This window comes from Magnolia sinica, chromosome 18 (genome assembly GCF_029962835.1).
Source record: "Magnolia sinica isolate HGM2019 chromosome 18, MsV1, whole genome shotgun sequence".
Classification (NCBI taxonomy): domain Eukaryota; kingdom Viridiplantae; phylum Streptophyta; class Magnoliopsida; order Magnoliales; family Magnoliaceae; genus Magnolia; species Magnolia sinica.
In genome coordinates this window covers 6,772,786-6,791,455 of record NC_080590.1, presented here as the reverse complement: position 1 = coordinate 6,791,455, position 18,670 = coordinate 6,772,786, and positions in this window count along the sequence as shown.

The window sequence follows — 18,670 nt, the reverse complement described above, 5'->3', positions numbered from 1 at the left end:
GATGGCCCGTTTCAATAAATATTGATAGGTTGTGCGCCCCGTAATGATACCCGGATCAAAAGTTACGGTCAATTTACAGTCCACCTCGTTTTGGCTCAACCATGCTGGGAATATCTTTGTAACACGTCCCTCCACTTGAAAAAAACTCGTCCTCGATTTATTCAAGGGATTTGACTCATGATTCTGAGATAACTTCCGACGTCGATATTTATTACCCATTTTCTTGTACTTGGCATTAAGCTCTTTAGATAAAAACTCGTCCTCGATTTATTCAAGGGACTTAACTAGTAGAATTAAAATTTATTTCTAAAAAGAAAGAAAATCTAAAACTCTAAAAATATTAAAAATATTAAAAAATCAGAATTACTAAAAATAGTAAAATTTTCCTAAAAATTCATTTTTGAGCTAAAAGCGCGTGTTTTCTAACGAAATAGATGGGTCGGTTCACCTCGGATGGCCCGTTTCAGTAAAGATTGATAGGTTGTGCGCCCCATAATGATACCCGAATCAAAAGTTAAGGTCAATTTACAGTCCACCTCGTTTTGGCTCAACCATGCTGGGAATATCTTTGTAACACGTTCTACATCAGACCCCTCCACTTGAAAAAAACTCATCCTCGATTTATTCAAGGGACTTGACTCATGATTCTGAGATAACTTTTGAAATAACTTCTGGCGTCGATATTTATTACCACTTTTCTTGTACTTGGCATTAAGCTCTTTAGATAATACAATACATGTCCTCATACTTTTCTTAACTTGACTAGTATCGATCAGTTCCTTCACATCTGCCTTCAAGATCTCATATTCTTTCTGATAATGTGGGCAATTAGGCGGACTTGCCCCTGAGACGGGATCAACGTGATTTTGTATATCTTATATGAGAGGTAATTTATTAAGTAGTTCACAAGTAGAACCCCCTTGAACTCCTGTGATACTAATTCTAAATCCTTTAGGATATTCACAGGCTTTACATATTTTTTCTTTTCAACCAATGGATATATATCTCTCGTTTCTTCAGATTGTTTAACGAAGGCACGTTCCGTTATGAGATATTGCCCCTCCACTTTAGAAGTATTGGGTTCATTCTCCGTTCCCATAGGGGTCATATGTTTGCCACTGATGAATCTTGTAGCTTGTCGCGATTCCGTTTCAATGAGGTGGTTTCTCGTGGACAAATAATATGATTTTTCTGCAAAACCTTTTACTGATCGGCTATCCTGGTGATAATTTTGGTTTTGTGGGAATAATATCTGATCATAATCTCGTGGGAGAAATCGCATGCACAATAACTGCTTCATCCGCAACCACGTGCGGATTGACGTCTTTATCTATCTCATCCGCTCGAGTTGAAGTTGTTCCCACTAATCTGAAGCTCTGCCCGTCAACTTATAGGCCACGAGTTTAACTTTCTTTTCTTCTACGATGTTCATATAGTCGAAGAAACGTTTAACTTTAAGCAACCAATCGAGGAAGTCCTTGAAGTAGAGTTGGCCATTAAAATTAGGAAGATCGACTTTCATCTTGAATTCTTGACCCATCCAATCTATCTGATCAATGCCTCGTCTAGGATGTTGTGAAATCATGTCGTTAGATCCCACCTTCTCAGGAGTGATCCCGTGGTTCACTGATAACGTCGCCCTATGATCAGTATAATTACGAATTCCAGCAATTGCTGGTGAATTACCACCATGAACACAAAGCTGCCCTAGGGCCTTCGCCAAACGATCCGCCATGCGATCAATGGAAGCCTTCAGCCCTTGCATGACTTGTCAATTCTCTCGCTGCACCGATTCGAAAGCTGCCGCTGTTAAAGGTAAATTCTTTGGAGCACCGCCCATGAGATTGTTACCCGACCCGTCGTTAGAAGTCATCGATCCGAGGAGAAACCTTGCTTTGATACCAAACTGACGCAGGGGAGGACGTGAGTTCGAGCACCGTCTTTCTCAAGAAGATAACTATTCCGAATCCACGAAACTTCTCTGGACTCCTCACAGAGACTTCTCGAATCCACGAGGAAAGAAAGCAGAAAATAGAAATAAATTCTAATAAATTCGAAATTGATTAATGAATAATTGATAATACTCTAATGCGTCTCCTTACACCATTAATAAAGAAAAAATAAACTAAATTTTGTAATTACCAAAAATAGCAAATTTCTCCTAAAAATTCATTTTTGAGCTAAAAGCACGCGTTTTCTGACGAAACAGAAAGATGCAACCCACTTTGTGGGTCAGTTCACCTTGGATGGCCCGTTTCAGTAAAGATTGATAGGTTGTGCGCCCCATAACGATACCCGGATCAAAAGTTACGGTCAATTTACGGTCCACCTCGTTTTAGCTCAACCATGCTGGGAATATCTTTGTGACACATTCTACATCATCATGTCATGGCATCCAATAAAAGATCAAGTGGCGACAATCCTGCAAGGGATATTCTAGCAAACCAAACACCATCTTAAGTGAAGTTTGGAGCCTTTAAGCAACAACCACTCAATTAACTTAGGCCATGTATTGCAAGTAAAATTATGGCAAATCTGTAAGCCCTAATTCCATATAGGCAATGTTAAATCAGGGAAGCAGATGCTTTTTGGCCATTCAGATGTTTAGAGAGAGAGAGAGATGAAGATCTCTAAGACGAAAATGAAAAGTGAGCTACGTAGATAGAATTATTCTTAATTAAGACAAAGAAGAAAAGTGAAGTTATACAAATAGAGTAACTCTTGAAGATGGAGAAAGAGAGTGGACATATGCCAATGAAGGAATGCGTCTTGACGAATTCCATCTTCAGATTAAATGATGAATTTATTTATGGATCAACTGTATTATATGTTTAACAACATGTGCCATCACACTAAGGTGGATCCATTGTTCGATTATTTGATTGTTCCATGAATAGATTGACAACTCGTCTAGAAAAAATAAATGATTGATTCGAAACATTAGTTAATGGATAGATTAAAATAAAAGGTTTATTGATGGGGGTTATGGACAAATAAATCAGTAAGAGATGAATACTTTTACGTTCATCACAATGAAGATCAACACCCTTTTACCTTCTCCACAACAAACAAAGTGCATAAATCAAAGTCCATAGTAGTGGCAACAATAGCATGACTAATTAACGCCAATTGAAAGAACTAATCGTAAATCCATTGTTAAGAGCAACAGCCAACATCCCAAACATGAAGGATTATGAGGAAACATGATGTGAGATATTGTTTTATAAAATTTTATCATAACTATAAAATTTTTATCCAACATATAAGTTGTCAACATTAATTGTTGGAAGAAAAAAAAAATTGCTATAAAAGCAGGTGATTGCGATAGCTACTACCATTCTAAATTTAAGAACTAGTTTGGTTTTTTAAGTGGAGAGATCATTGGACAGTCAATAATAATCAAATGGATGGCTAAGATCGAAAAAAATAATTTGAAAAGTTTGATCCAATAGCGTAAAAGTAAAGTTTAGTTTTCGATTATCATAACTTTGCAATAAGTTATTTGTTTCGGGTGTATAATATGTTATTGGAAAGTTATTGATGAACTCTAAATGCTAGCCAATACCATTAGCATCGGGATGATTTTCTAAAACTAGATCATTTGAGGAGTTAATTTTTAGTTTTTATTAAAATTAGTATTTTAGTAAGTTGTCGTTATTGTTATTTCTAGCACACTTTAGTGCATGTTTAGTTCATAGTATTATGTGAGATTAAATGGTATGTAATTGCATTTGGTCCCATGCAAATTCTATCTGGCCTTTGAAAATGACGAGAATGATTGGATTATTTCCGGTATCATATCATCCAGACCTATTAGTAAATGCAACATGATTTTGGGTGGATTTTGAAATCCGCCACATTTGTGGCCTCCACATTGATGCAATTTTTTAAATTCATTTGTGAATTCCATCCGGCCTTAGGAAACAATAGGAAGGATTGAATTAATCCTAGTATTATATCATCCAGAGCCAACAGTAAATATTGCAAGGTTTCGGGTAGATTTTGAAATCCGCTACATTTGTGGGCCTCACATTGTTGCATTTTATTTATCCATGTTGTCCATCCATATATACCCTTTAAATGTGACATTCAATCTACATATATATACAACTGATCAACATTAGTTGTGAAATGTCATCAGTTGGTTACAATTCCATGGTCCATCAACCACAAGTTTCACTCACTCAATACAATGTATTTCCCAAGAGAAGATTTTTATCCCAAATGTGCAGTCAAAATGCCATGGTATTTTCAAACATGTAATATCCATATCATATGATGCAAGTGACCCGATGCTGGCTCATTAGGTGGGCAATGAAAATTGCTTCCCATACAGTTCACAACTACCTGAGGAATTGCCCTCAATCTCTAGACATTTTGTCTCAATGGCCCTAGCTAGCTCTAAACCAAGCAAGGGAGACTAAAAATCTGCCATGTAACTAGAGCACCATTAATGAGAGTGACATGATGGAGCAATGAAACAACCATTAACACCAAACCTAATTATCACTCAAGAACCACCCATGAGTGGATTGGCAATACACTAGCTATCAAAGTTTAGCTTCCACCACTCAAGCCTGGGTGGGGACCATTTCACCAATTTTATAGGTGGGTCCTTGAGATTGATTTCTTGCTGGTTCCACATTTGAGAATAGGCAAGGAAGAAACAGCCCCATGAATCGATCCTATTCAATTGCGAAAACAGCGGTTGTTTCTTTCAAAGCAAGTTTTCAAAGTGGCAACTTTCTCTTGTCAATATTCCTAACCAAATGCCAAGTATGGAATAGGGTTTATGTCCAGCTGGGCATCACCCAATACATCGAAACTAAAAAGGACCTCATAACAAAGGCTACAAACAAAAGAACAGTGAATAAAAAGGTGGTCCACCGATTCCTCATCCCGAGGCACATAATACAAACGTTTGGAAGAATCAAGGCCCTTTTGTGCAAATTGTCTTAATGTGATTTCTTCTTGCTCTCCTTGTTATTATCCATCCACCGCTTTCGAAAAGCCTCTCTAATTATCGTAGGGGGGATGCAATGCTCATCCAAATCCATTAAAGTATTATTTGAAATAAAGTCAGATGAGTCAATTCAAATTTACTCCAGTCTTATAAACCATGACCAGTAGCAATTACAAATCTTAGTAATAGTAAGATGATGGTGATGATAAGGAGACTGTGCTTGGTATATGAATGAAGATCTTCTTGCAGACCATATGCAAACACCGCACATGTGCATTGGCTCACCTCATGAATGTGCCCTTGGCTAAAAAGAGAGATGGTCCACCCATCATGTAGGCCCATTGCCTACATTGAATATGGACCTTTGGTCATCCTCCATTAACTTTAACTGTTTATTTTTGCCGATGCATGTTGCAAACATCTTCCCATCCCTTTCACACAACTTCTTTCAGCGCATAGGGTTGTTTGGAATTCTCAAAACCATGAATTTTCGGTTGTTGGGAATTGAAATTCAGAATTTATGAAGGTGAGATCATTTGATGCCCTTAAAAATCTTGAATTTTAATTCTAAGTAGTTCAAAATTTAAAATTTTCACTTTTTTATATTTCTAAGGAATATCCTTAGCTTGCAAATTCAAGGTGTGGGAGTCACATCCAACTGCCTCTTTAAGGTATTCATGTCCATTTACAGTGTTGAGAGCTTTTACTTACAATTACAATGTGACGATGTAGCGTTATAAAAATTAAGTTTATGGAATCATTATATAAATTACATTATAAAAAAGCTATTTAAAAATATATAATTTAATTTTAAATATAAAAAAATTTATGTCATAAGAAACTAGAATTTTGTTTTTCTTTTGCCAATATTGTATTACAATCGGCTCATTACAATTAGCATCTTACATTTCACATGTGCATCGTGTTTAGAATATTCAAGAACATTTGATTCATCATATATTATCCTATAAATATACCACAAAATAATGTAAGAAATTCAAAAGTCAAAATCACGCAATTTCTAAAATGCTTTTGAAAATCCATGCCATAAAAGAGAGCCGAAAATCTTGAATTAAGATTCACAATTCAATTCAATGCTTCCAAACAAGTCCTCGAAGAGAATTGTCCGGTGGGCAAGTTCGTATAATTGAAATTGACGTTTTGGTCATCCATGATAGATGGGATCTTGCATGGAAACGCCCCTCTAGTCTACCACGTTAGAACCATCAGCAGACACAGCACCAACACCTTCTATTTCCTCCGTACGTGACGTGGCTATCTATTCAGGGAACCGTCTAGTAAGCTATACTTGCACCAGCATGGTGATCCAAACCGTTCATCTGGTGGGGTATACAATAAATGGCCATGGATCCAATAAGGCGACAGACAGTACCAGCTACAAGATCGGTACAACATATGGGTCTTGGCCCATCTTTCACCAGCAAGTCTCATCAGCCCGTTGATGAGAGAGCACGTGGAACCAACCGATTTGATGGCCCCTAAATTAGATAATTGAGAGCGGCAAGGATCGATCTTTAAAAGTCAGTGTCCAAACCTACCTAAATATCCGTACGTTGAAGGATCATTAACAGTGGTGTGGTTGGGCGCTACGTCAATAATTTCCGTTCGCTATTCATAAATACACGCGAGCACCGTCTTTGATACGCTGGCAGATGATGATACACGGGCACTTAAAAAATTATTTAAAACTTGCATACGTGGCATACGTAATTCTTATTAAACTGTCCAATTTATGAATACCAGTTTAGATGTATCTCAAGCCAGAAGTGATGCTTATATGATTATCTGACGATCATCTAATAATAGGAAGCGGATTGCGTAAGTAAGCTTAGCGTACTGAGTAAACCCTGTGAGGCTCATCATGCTTTATGTATTTTATCCGCTCCGTCCATCCATTTCAGCGGAAAGAAGGAAGGGACCAAAATTCAAGTATATCCACTCTCAAATGGACCACAGCACAAGAAAAGGTGTGAATTGAACATCTACCATTGAAAAATTCTTGGGGGCCACAGGAGTTCTGGATCAAGCTCATTTTAATGTTTTCCCTTCATCCATGTTTGTATGATCTTATGAACGGGTTGGATGACAAATAGACATCACTGTGGGGCCTATCAAGGTTTCAACGGTGGGAATCATTATTCCCACTATTTCCTAGTGGTATGATCTGCTTGATCTTTGGATATGCTTCAATTTTGGGCTCAACCCCTTAAATTACATGAAAAATGGATGGACGGCGTGGATAGACTACATACATTCATGGTGGGCCCAACTGAGTTTACTCAGCACGATAAGAGCCTATTGAGTAACTCAGTATACAATCCGATTTCCATCTAATATACTTATTAAATGGTTAAAAATGAAAAATATTCAACCAACGGTCTTGTTCCCACAAAAAAGCGTCCATGAATCGGTAGTTAGGATACATCAGCTGATTTTAGTTAGGGGAAGCGGATTTCCTGTGGAAGCCATTCATATGAAGTTCCGGCGCTGGGAACACAGGTGGGGCCCACTGCGATGTTTATTAGAAATCCACACCGTTCATCCGTTTTTTGAGTTCATTTTAGTGTATGAGGAAAATAAAACCAGATCCAATGCTTAAGTGGGCCGAAGATGTGAGAATTGAACGTCCATGGTTGAAATATTAGTGGGGCCGCAGAAGTTTTGAATCATACTAATATTTGTGTTTTCAGTTAATCCCAGTAGGAATGAGGTTATGAACGGTATGGATGGCACGTAAACATCAATGTTGAACCTATGAATGTTTCAACGGTAGGAATTTTCCTAACCATTTTTTCTTTTAGTACAGCCCACTTGAGTCCTGGATCCTTTTCATTTTTGGCTTTATATCTGAAAATGAGCTCACAAAACGGATGGACGGAGTGGATTCCTCACAAACATCACGGTGGGCCCACCTCGGTTTCCAGCACGCAGGAACTTTGCAGGAAATCGGCCTCCTAGTTAAGGAATAGTTTCAGAATTTAATCATTTTAATTGGAGTTAACATATGCCACATGCAGACTCTTGCAGGGCCTGCGTATCAAGTATCACATTCTGCCAGAGCATCATATAACAACCCTATAACAAACTGTCTATGCCCATTTAATGATGGATGTTATAAAGAGTGAGACCCTCTACCTTTGACTTCAGAGGATGTGGAAGGCAACGCATATGTACTCCGACTAACGTAGGGACTTCAGAAGCCCACGTCATCATTTCCTCAATTTGCCGTGTCTAACTTGTGACCTGATGCAACTACATGTACAAGTGACCCATTTTTCGGCGAGCCCGTGCCGTTGATGTGATGGGCTTGAAGTGGACATGAGATTAGATGAAAGTTCCCCACATCAGAAAATCAGAGGTTCATAACCATTGGATTAGTGAGAAAAACTTGGATACTATGGAAAGGTGTAAGGGGTATATTAACGGATTAAAATACACTCATGACTCAAAACAAGATGACATAAGTATATTAAAGAATAAAAGACAAAGAAAATTGAAAAAAAATCAAGAAGAGTTAAAAAAGAAATATGCTTTGAAGGAAATTAAGAGAGAGTAACAAACAGAAAATTCATAAGAACAAACCTTAGGCTCTGATACCATTTAAAGTAAAAAAGTATTGAGTTTAAAAAAAAACGATTAAGGTTGGACATTTATTATGTTGTATTTATATGATAAAAGATACAAATTACATAAAAGGGAAATGGTATTTTAAGGTTGACCCCATGAGGTTGAACTGTGTGGACCTCACCTTGATGTGCGTCAAACATCAACATCGTGCGTTTGACGGTTCTCCTTTAGGTCATGGGATATACCAAAAATCAGCTGGTAACTCTAGGTGGGCCTTACTATTTAAAACCACATGAAGACAGGCCTAAAACATATAAAAGCACTTGGTGAGGTCCACCTGAGTTTTGGGTGCTGCAGAAGCTTGGTGATTTGACCCCTCATCCAAATGAGACACACATGATGGATTGGCGGGATATGTGAATAAATAATTATAAATGTTTTAATGGGAGGATAACCCCTCCCAACCGTTGTATGTAGTGTGGCCCACCCAAGTCATGGATTGACTTGATTTTTTAGCCTATGGCCCACCATGAAATGGTGCATCTGACATTCTAACTGATGGGGTAGATTTTCAACACACATCATGGTATGGGGCCCACACAACTCAACTTCATAGTACCATTTCCCTACATAAAATATCTCTAACTAAAAGAACAAAATTGAAAAAAAAAAAATCTAACAATAATAGGAAAAACTAATAACATTAAAGACTAACAACCTAAACCAAAGGCCACGGCAGGCCCATGTATACTATAATACTTGGATGATTTAATGTTAACTTACTAATGTACCATTTTAGCTGTATTTTGAGCCATAAATTATATTTGATTACCTAACTATTGAATTGGTGGACACTTATTAGTTGGTTAAAAATGAAAAATATCTAATGGTCATATTTCGGTTATTGGATTCTTTGCAAAAAGGGACCAAGATAGCGAACCGAAATGACAAACAAACGCACCGTTGCAATTATATGGATTTTTAAATTGGGAGGTAAATGATCGTAGCTTCAGAGTTGGATTAGGTTCCACAAATGAATGGAGTGGGCCTAGCCCTACTTTAGTTTATGAGTCAAAATTATTGCAATTTAATTCATTAAGCATCCAAACACAACCGAAAGGCAATTAATTGGTAGAATAAATGGCCGTGGTACTTAGCTTGGATGCAAAGAGCCACATGGGTTGAACTTTCATGAGATCTGCTCCATTAATCAGGTTCGCTGTCTCATTTTTGCCTTGGAACCCAAAAATCATGATCATTTAAATTCAGCCGGCTACGACTTCATCAAGATGAAAGAGCTATCCAAAACCACAATATTCCAAAACTCAAGTGGGCCATGCTACATGAATATAGGCTTTGTAGGTATAATTTATGGGTGGCCCATCTTGAATTAACCTAATTTTTGAATCCGTGCAGTGATGTGTCTAATGGACGGTGGGATTTGTATGTGGGACGTTAAGCCATTTACTCGTTAAGGTGACCCTAGTAGGCACCTACTCTTAGGCAAGTCTTTTTCATGATTAAATTCATGTTATTTTGATGAATTGGATTTTGTACAAGTGGCACACATGTACGAAATTTAAGATGAATGCAAGGCACCGGAGCCCAACGTGTTAGACAAGGTTGGCTATTTCTTCTTCTTCTTCTTCTTTTTTAATTTTTTTAATTTTAATTTTTAATTTTTTTTTTCTAGAACACCATGGCCCATTTTGTTCATGAGATTTAATGGCTAGGAATTACTCAGAAAAGGACTTGACATTATATGCTTGGTAGGTATGGCACATGCAACGTCGTGTAGAGAGGGAAAAGAGAGCTGACGGTAGAAGGAACCGTTTGGTGGCCTAGATATTAGGAAAATCAATGTATTTAATAGATGGAAACTGTGTCCAAGAAGGGCACTCATTGCAAAGTCCAATGTTAATGAAAAAGCATTATGCGTGCCTTTACAACTAGAACTCACCATAGAAGGATAAAATTGGCACTTTGTTATAATTTTTTATTTTTTACTGTGGGTTCCACTCCAGAACGTAAAAACATAGTCATAAAAGGATAAAATTGGTAACTTGTTATAATTTCTTACTTTTTACCATAGGTCCCACTCCTGAACGTAAGCACATAGTCATACGGTGCTTTGCCAGATGTAATGTAATCTACATCCGTATTTAACAGCGTGTTCTTCCAAAAACTAGGCTGGAGAATAATTAATGAAGTGAATTAATAATCATTAGGTAAGGGTTAGCGAGAAAGATATACATGAAAAACAGATCTTGGATGGTAAAAGATCTACTAGTGGAGCTCCAGTGATGAACTAACAGTCACTCCAAAGTACTCAATGTTGACACAATTGGAAAAATGATATGACAGTCCGTGCCAGCCCTACAGTAGTGCAAGGGAGATGGAGATGAGCCGACTCGAATTGCTAACATCCATCATAGTTATACTACCGTCTGGTGGGCTTCCCCAGATGATTTTGTCATAGAGGCCAATGATCAGGGGTGTACACGAACCAAGTTAGCTCGGTTAGCTTGCTCAACTCGACTTGAAAAAGCTTGATTCGAAGCTAGGTTCAAGCCGAGTCGAGCTGATTTTTTTGAGCTCGAAAAAATTTTAAACTGAGTTCAAACTCGACTTGACTCAACTTGGATAGAACTCCATCTCGAATCGAACTAGTTCGGTGACTCGGTTACTTTGATATTGATGTTGCTAACCAAGTTTTTGATGAAATGACTCAACAAAGTGTCGGCTAGTGGCAAGGAAGGTATGTATATGAAACAAATATCTTTTTTTCTTTATTTTAATGTTGGATATAAGGTGTTTGATGAAAATACTTGTAAACAACAGTTGTTTTACCCACAGTAAGAAATTGAAAGTGCATAGCATGTGTTTGTGAAAATGCCGCGGATGCCTTGATTTTGATTCGAACTCAACTCGAATTGGCACGAGCTGCTGACCGAACCTAGCCGAGTTGCCCAGTCAAGCTCGAGGACCGAGCCTACCAATGATAAACAATAACTCTCCTCTAAACACAACTTACAACTTTTATCATACCGCGCTTTCCCTCCACAACTCACACCTAAAGCACACAATGGAGTCCACTTCATAGCCATCGCACTTAATATTGTCCTTGTTGCTTGGAGGAATATTATAAAACTTAAAAGACATTATTTTAAAGTAATCTCAATGAATTGTTATGCTGGAAAATAAAATAAACATGCGAGAGATAAGTAAGTCCAGAATTTAGAAACAAATGAAATTTACCAAGCAAAATGGGACCTACCTAATGATATAATCAAGAATAACTATGAGGACACAAATCAAAATATAAATTGGAACTTAAATGGCCCTCCAAAATTGGGATATTTATGGTAGCCATACATTCTGGAGTGTTGTGAACAATTGTGTCATTTGTAATAATAGTATTGAGGACCGAAATCATCTTCCCATAACCGTCCCCTTTCGAATCATACAAGGCATTTTTTCACTGAAACTTTTGATGTGATAGCTAGTCAATTCCACCCGGGATTCCTTACTCGGCTGGATTAAGGAATGCAATGCAAAATGCCATTCTATGTTGATTAGGAAAGCAATATTTCCCTATGTCATATGGAATATTTGGTTGTAACAAAATATAAGAGTATTTAGGGCTATTTGATTTTTTATTTATGAGTATAATTCATGGTAAATAAGTCATGATTATTTACACATGTAATTGTAGCATTGATTCAATGGTCACATTGACAAGGAGCTTGTCTGCAAAGCTTTGAACTCCATAGAATACATTTGTACAATTTCACCGTGTCGTAGTGTATCTTATTTATGTTGTTCATCTATCCCCCCGAGCTCATTTTAGGGCATGAGCCCAAAATTGAGATAGATCCCAAGCTCAAGTGAACCGCACCACACAAACTGATGAGAATTGAATGCCCGACGTTGAAAACTTCTTGGGGTTGAAGTAGTTTGAGATCAAGTTGATATTTGTGTATACCATTCATTCATGTCAGTGTGATCTTATGAATAAGTTGGATTATAGATACGCATCCTCATGGCTCTAGGAAGGTTTCAATTTTGAACGGTGGATGTATTAACTCCCATGTTTCTTGTGATGTGGTCCACTTGAGCGTGGATCACACACATTCCGGGGGCACACAGGGCCACACAAAGCCTAACGCATGGCCATGCGTGGGGCATGCGATGCCATGCCATGCCAAGCCTAGCAAGGCCATGCGTGGCTAATCCGTGCACACGGGGCATAGGCGGGGCATGACAGTGGCGTCATGACAACAACATAGCAGTGACAAGGCAGCTACAATTACCCTCCCCCTAAGGTAATCGAGGCTGAAATCCCCACTCAGCGGTAAGGAACGTCCAAAGTATCTCTGCAGTTATACTATCCGGTCGATTTCATACATTCGGATGTGGTTTTCAAGGTGCAGTTATATATGTATTTTCATCTCGTTCAAATACCTCTCAAAGTCATTATTAGCCATTTGCCCTCATTTACAGTTATAATTGAAAAAACAAGCACCACTTAAAGACATTAGATTGACCCAAATAACCTGCCAAACTCAGTTAAATTCCACATATCTGATTTCAACTGAATTTTCGAGCCAGGGATTGCTTATTCAGTCCGGAATCTATTACCGTTGATCGAACCAAAGCGCTACTTGCATATCCTACTAAATTGGATTCCTTTAAATCCTGGGTTCTATAAAATGAACTTCGATGACTCAGTAAGCAGCATTTTGATGCAATTGGCATAATTAAAATCAACCATGGTGTCTTCATAGAAATATTTAGAGCAAATGAGAGACATGCATCTGAACTCTGTGTAAGGAAAAGCCCATTTATTGAGGATTTTCCTTGGTTGACAGGTTGAGCCTTGAACGTGATTCCAGTAAATGGAAGAATGCAAGGAGGTTGTTGGGGAACCTTTGTAGATGGAAGATATATTGCACATGGTCCACCTAGCACATCGATTTTATTTTTTACTGTAAATACTGTAAATATTAGCTTGTTTGCATGCATTCCCATAGAAATATCACCTTTTGGGTTTTAAGGAATTACAAGAAGAAAACGAAACCATTCGATACTATCGTAGCGTATGGAACGATGTGTTGGTATATTAACGGTTGGATATGGGTTCTTTTTCAGTGATTAAAATCATTTTTATGATGGACCCAACCATAGGTGGGAGATACCAACTCTCTAATATCAAGTATTTCAACGTTTTAATTATTTGAAGGAATGAGAATGTCCCAATTCAATTGAAAAGATCAGTCCTAATATCTTTAAGCGAAAATAATTTATTTTTATATGCATATAACTGAGGCTGTCTCAAAAATAGTTTGGATCACTAAAAGTGGGCCCACCATTTTGACATTTTAATTTTGATTTACATATTTCTCACTAGGGGTTGTGGGTAAGGGTGGTAATGGGCTAAGCGGCCTGACAGGCTCGACTAATTTTTGGACTAGGCTTAGCTTGTAAGGCATGTTTGGGCTTGACATGCATGCCTCAAGCAATTTTTTGAGCTGAGCTTGGGCTTAAGTTATTTTTACTTTACCTGGCTCAACATAACTGGACCTGACCGAACCCATCTGGGCCTGACCCAATTTCATATGTGGTCACATAATGGACCACATGAGTATGTGTGGGACATTATATAAGTCCAACTGCTTTTAGATGGGCCCAACTTCATCAACACATGTCAACATTTCAATTGGATGATCCCAGTAAGTATCTGATTATCTGGTTAGTAGTTTGGGAAATGGGTAGTCCATATTTGAGTATATCATAAATATAAGCATTTATGTGGACCGTCTATCATTTGAGGCCCACTTTGATTGGATGATCTTAACCATCTGATTAGTAGTTTGGAAAATGGACACTCCACATTAACTCTCTAAACAATGATGTAGGCCATGCATCATGTGAAGTCCCATCCCTCTCAAATCACTTTGATTGGATATGCTTGTAATACTAATTTGGGAAATGGACGACCATGTCGAGAATAATAAACAGGTTTAAGCATCAATGAAGGCCGGTCATCATAAGTGGCCCACTTTTAATTGCCCATCCACATCAAAAATTACTTGAGTAGATGATCTTAGCTATCCAGTTAGTGGTTTAGAAATTAACAATTCAGATTGAGCATGCTAGAGATGTTTAAGCATTGATCTAGACCATCCATCATGTGGAGATTATCCATCCCTCTCAAATCACTTTCATTGGATGAGCCCAACCATTTGATTAATGGCTTCAGAAATGGATGGCTCATATTGAGTTTACTACATTGGTCCAATCATTCATGCAGACTATCCATCATCTAAGGCCTACTTTAATAACCCCTCCCTCTCAAATCACTTTGATCATATGAGCATCACCATTTCATCATTGGTTTATGAAATAAAAAATCCATATTGTTTAGGTTAGAGAATTCTAATAATTGATGTAAACTGTCTATCAAGTGGGCCCACCTTTGATTAACTATCCTCCCATCACTTTGTTTGGAATGATGTAGTAACCCAATTATTGGTTTGAAAAATAAAGGATCTAAATTAAGGTGGTAAAACCAAAAAGAAAATTTTAGATAAGCAGACGCTTTTACATGTGTAAATGTGTACGTGTGAATGCTTACACACGTATCCGGCAAAAAGGCATGTTGGGCCCACCGTGAATGTATGTGATTAATCCACAATGTCTATCCGTTTGTTCAGCTCATTTTAGGGGTGGAGCGGAAATTTGAAGCATATCCAAAGCTCAAGTGATCCACACCACAAGAAATATTGGAAATAATGATATCCACCGTTGAAACCTTTCTAGGGCCTACAGTTATGTTTATTTGTCATCTAACTTGTTCATAAGATCACAGAGACATAGATGAAACATAGATGAAAGGAAAAAAAAAAAAAAAAAAAAACAAATATCAGGTTGATCCAAAACGTCTGTGGCCCCTAAGAACTTTTTAACGGCAGACATACAATTAACACTGTTTCCTGTGGTACGCTTAAATCCCATAGGCGCGGATTTCCCGCTGAAGCATTTCCCATGAACTTCCTGTGCAAATGTTTTTTGAGAAAGCCTATCTGTCCATCCGTTTTTTCGAGTTCTTTTAGTACATGCTGCAAATATTCAAAACTTAAATGGGCCAAGCGAGAAGAAAGAGTGAGGATTTATTGACGATTGTTGAAACATTTATATGGCCACAAAAGTTTTGTATCATTTTAAGTTTGTGATTTTTTCACTTCATCTCAGTGAAAATGAACTTATAAACGGTTTGGATGGAAAATAAACATCAGGGTGGAGCCTAGGAAGGTTTCAACGGTAGTCATTCTTTTCCCCAATGTTTCATCTCATATGACCCACTTAAGTTTTAGATGCTCCTCATTTTTAGTCGCATATCCTAAAATCAGCTCAAAAAACGGATGGATGGGTTGGATTTCCCACAAACATCACAGTGGGCCCCATCCAAAATCCTTGCACAGGAACTTCCTGCGAAAGAAATCCGCGTCGATTTCCATTCGCATCTGCAAATGATCTTCCATGGCGACTGGAATCAAGGGGACGCGGATTGCGTACTACCCCCGCCCGTACCTATCTCCGAACGGGCAGTTCTGTGCGTGGGCCCACCATGATGTATCTGTACATCCAAGCCGTCAATTCCTTTTTTTCAAATTATTTTAAGGCATCAAAACAAAAATGAGTCAGATCCAAGGCTCAAGTGGACCACTCCAAATAATAAGCTTAGTTGCATTAAAATGCACAAAGCATTAAATGTCTGTTGCATTAAATGCAAAAGTCATCTATGGTATGGTCCATTTGATCGTTGTATCTGCCTCATTTTTGTTTTGATGCCTTAAAATAATATGAGAAAAGTAATTGACGGCTTGGATGTACATATACATCATGGTGGCCCACCCACAGAAGTGCCCATTCGAAACTAAGAACAGGCAGGGTTAGTACACAATCCACGTCCAAGTCAAGGGGCGGGGATTAGGTACTACCTCTGCACATGCAGGGCTCATGATAGGCCAGACATGTAGCCTGTGTATTAGTAGAGAAGGGTTACATATGAAGGAAGATGACACATTATTAGAAGGAGGCGTTAGCCTGCATTTGTACTCAAATCCATGAAAAACATCAAATGTCTTTTTTCTTCATTTTTTTTCCACTTTTTTCCTATTTCTAAAGACGGATTTCCTACTAAAGCCTTTCACATAAAGTTCTTGTGAAAGGATGCTAGGTAGCGTCCACAACTATTTTTTTGAAAATTTATTCTGTTCATCTGTTTTGAAATCTCATTTTAAGACAAAAGACCAACAATGAAGTGGATCCAAAACTCAAGTGAGCCACACGAGAGGAAAAATTGGAGAAAGACATACCTACCGGTGAAACCTTCCTGGGCTCCACCTTGATGTTTATATGCGATCAAAATCGTTTATAAGGTCATTAACATTAGAATGAAATGGAAATACAAAATATTTAGTGTGAAATAAATCTTTTTTGGCCACAAGAATATTTCAACAATTCTCACTAAGTCCCCACTGTTTTCTGTCTTGTGGTTCACTTGAGTTTTAAATCCACCTCAATTTTTGTATAATGTCATAAAATGAGATCTCTAAATAGATGAACGGAGTAGAATTCCCACTAACATGGCGGTGGGCCCCACCCATCATCCTTGCACAAAAACTTCATGTGAAAGGCTTTAGCAGGAAATCCACATCTCCTTTTCCTTGGCTACTCCCTCTGCCACCAGCCAATAGCCATGGGTTGGTATGTGTTTCATCTATGCTGTTCATTTATTCTTCTAAAACATTTTTCTAGGTCATCCATGCCACAAGAAAACAATAATAATTAGATATCCACCATTAAAATCCTCCTAAGACCCAATGTACTGTTTATTTGAAATTCAATCTATTAATTAGGTCATAAAGACCCGGACGAAACTAAAAACAAAGATCAACTTGATCTAAAACTTTTATGGCTCTCAAATTTTTTTTAACGGTCGACATTCATTCAACATTTTTTCCTTTAATATGGTCCACTTAAGCTTGGGATATACCTTATTTTAGGTCTCATACTATAAAATAATCTAGAAAAATAGACGGACGGCATGGATGAAACACATACGACTACTAGCTATTGGCTGGTGGCCGAGTGAGTAGCCAATCCATTTTAGATGATACTGACAGGTTGAGTAGCGAGCCTGGCTACTGAAGTGACCTGACCACATTCCATAGACCCCACTATGATGCATATGTTGTATCCACAACATCCATCTACTTGGAAATATTATTTTAAGGCATTAGTCAGAGAATGAGGTAGATCCAAAGCTTTAGTGGACCCCACCATAGAAAACAGTGGAAAGATTGATGTCCACCGTTGAAACCTTCCTAAGGCCCATCATGATGTTTTCTCGAAATACAATTGCACAAAAGTTAACAAAGACATTAGAGAAGGGAAAACACAAATATCAGCTTGATAAAAAACTTTAGTGGCCTTTAGAAGTTTTTAACGATAGCATCACTCTCCCCACTGTTCACTGTGATGGAGTCCATTGGAGCTTTGAATGTGACTCATTCTTTGGATCTTAACCTAAAATGATATCTCCAGATGGATGGATGAACGGCGCGGAAACAAAACATACATCATAGCGGGGCTACCACCGTACTTGGTGACGTCACTTCAGCAGCTGTCTCGCTACTCAACCTGTCATTAGCCGTTTCCTACTTGGAAAAGTTTCAGCCCAAGGATGATGGGTGGGGCCCACTGCCTGTTAGTGGGAATTCTACTCCGATCATCCGTTTTGAGATCTCGTTTTACAGTATTATACAAAAAATGAGGTGGTTTCAAAACTCGTGGGCTATACGAGTGAAAACAGTGGAAATTTAATGAGAACCGTTGAAATATCCTCTTGGCTATAAAAGATTTGTTTCAGATAAATTTTTTATATTTACATTTCATTCCAATGTTAATGACCTTATAAACGGTGTGGATGGACGAGATATAAACATCAAGGGAGAGCCCGGGACGGTCTCAACTATAGGTATGTCTCTTTTCAAATTTTACTATCGTGGCCCACTTAAGTTTTGGATCCACCTCATTATTGGTCTTTTATCC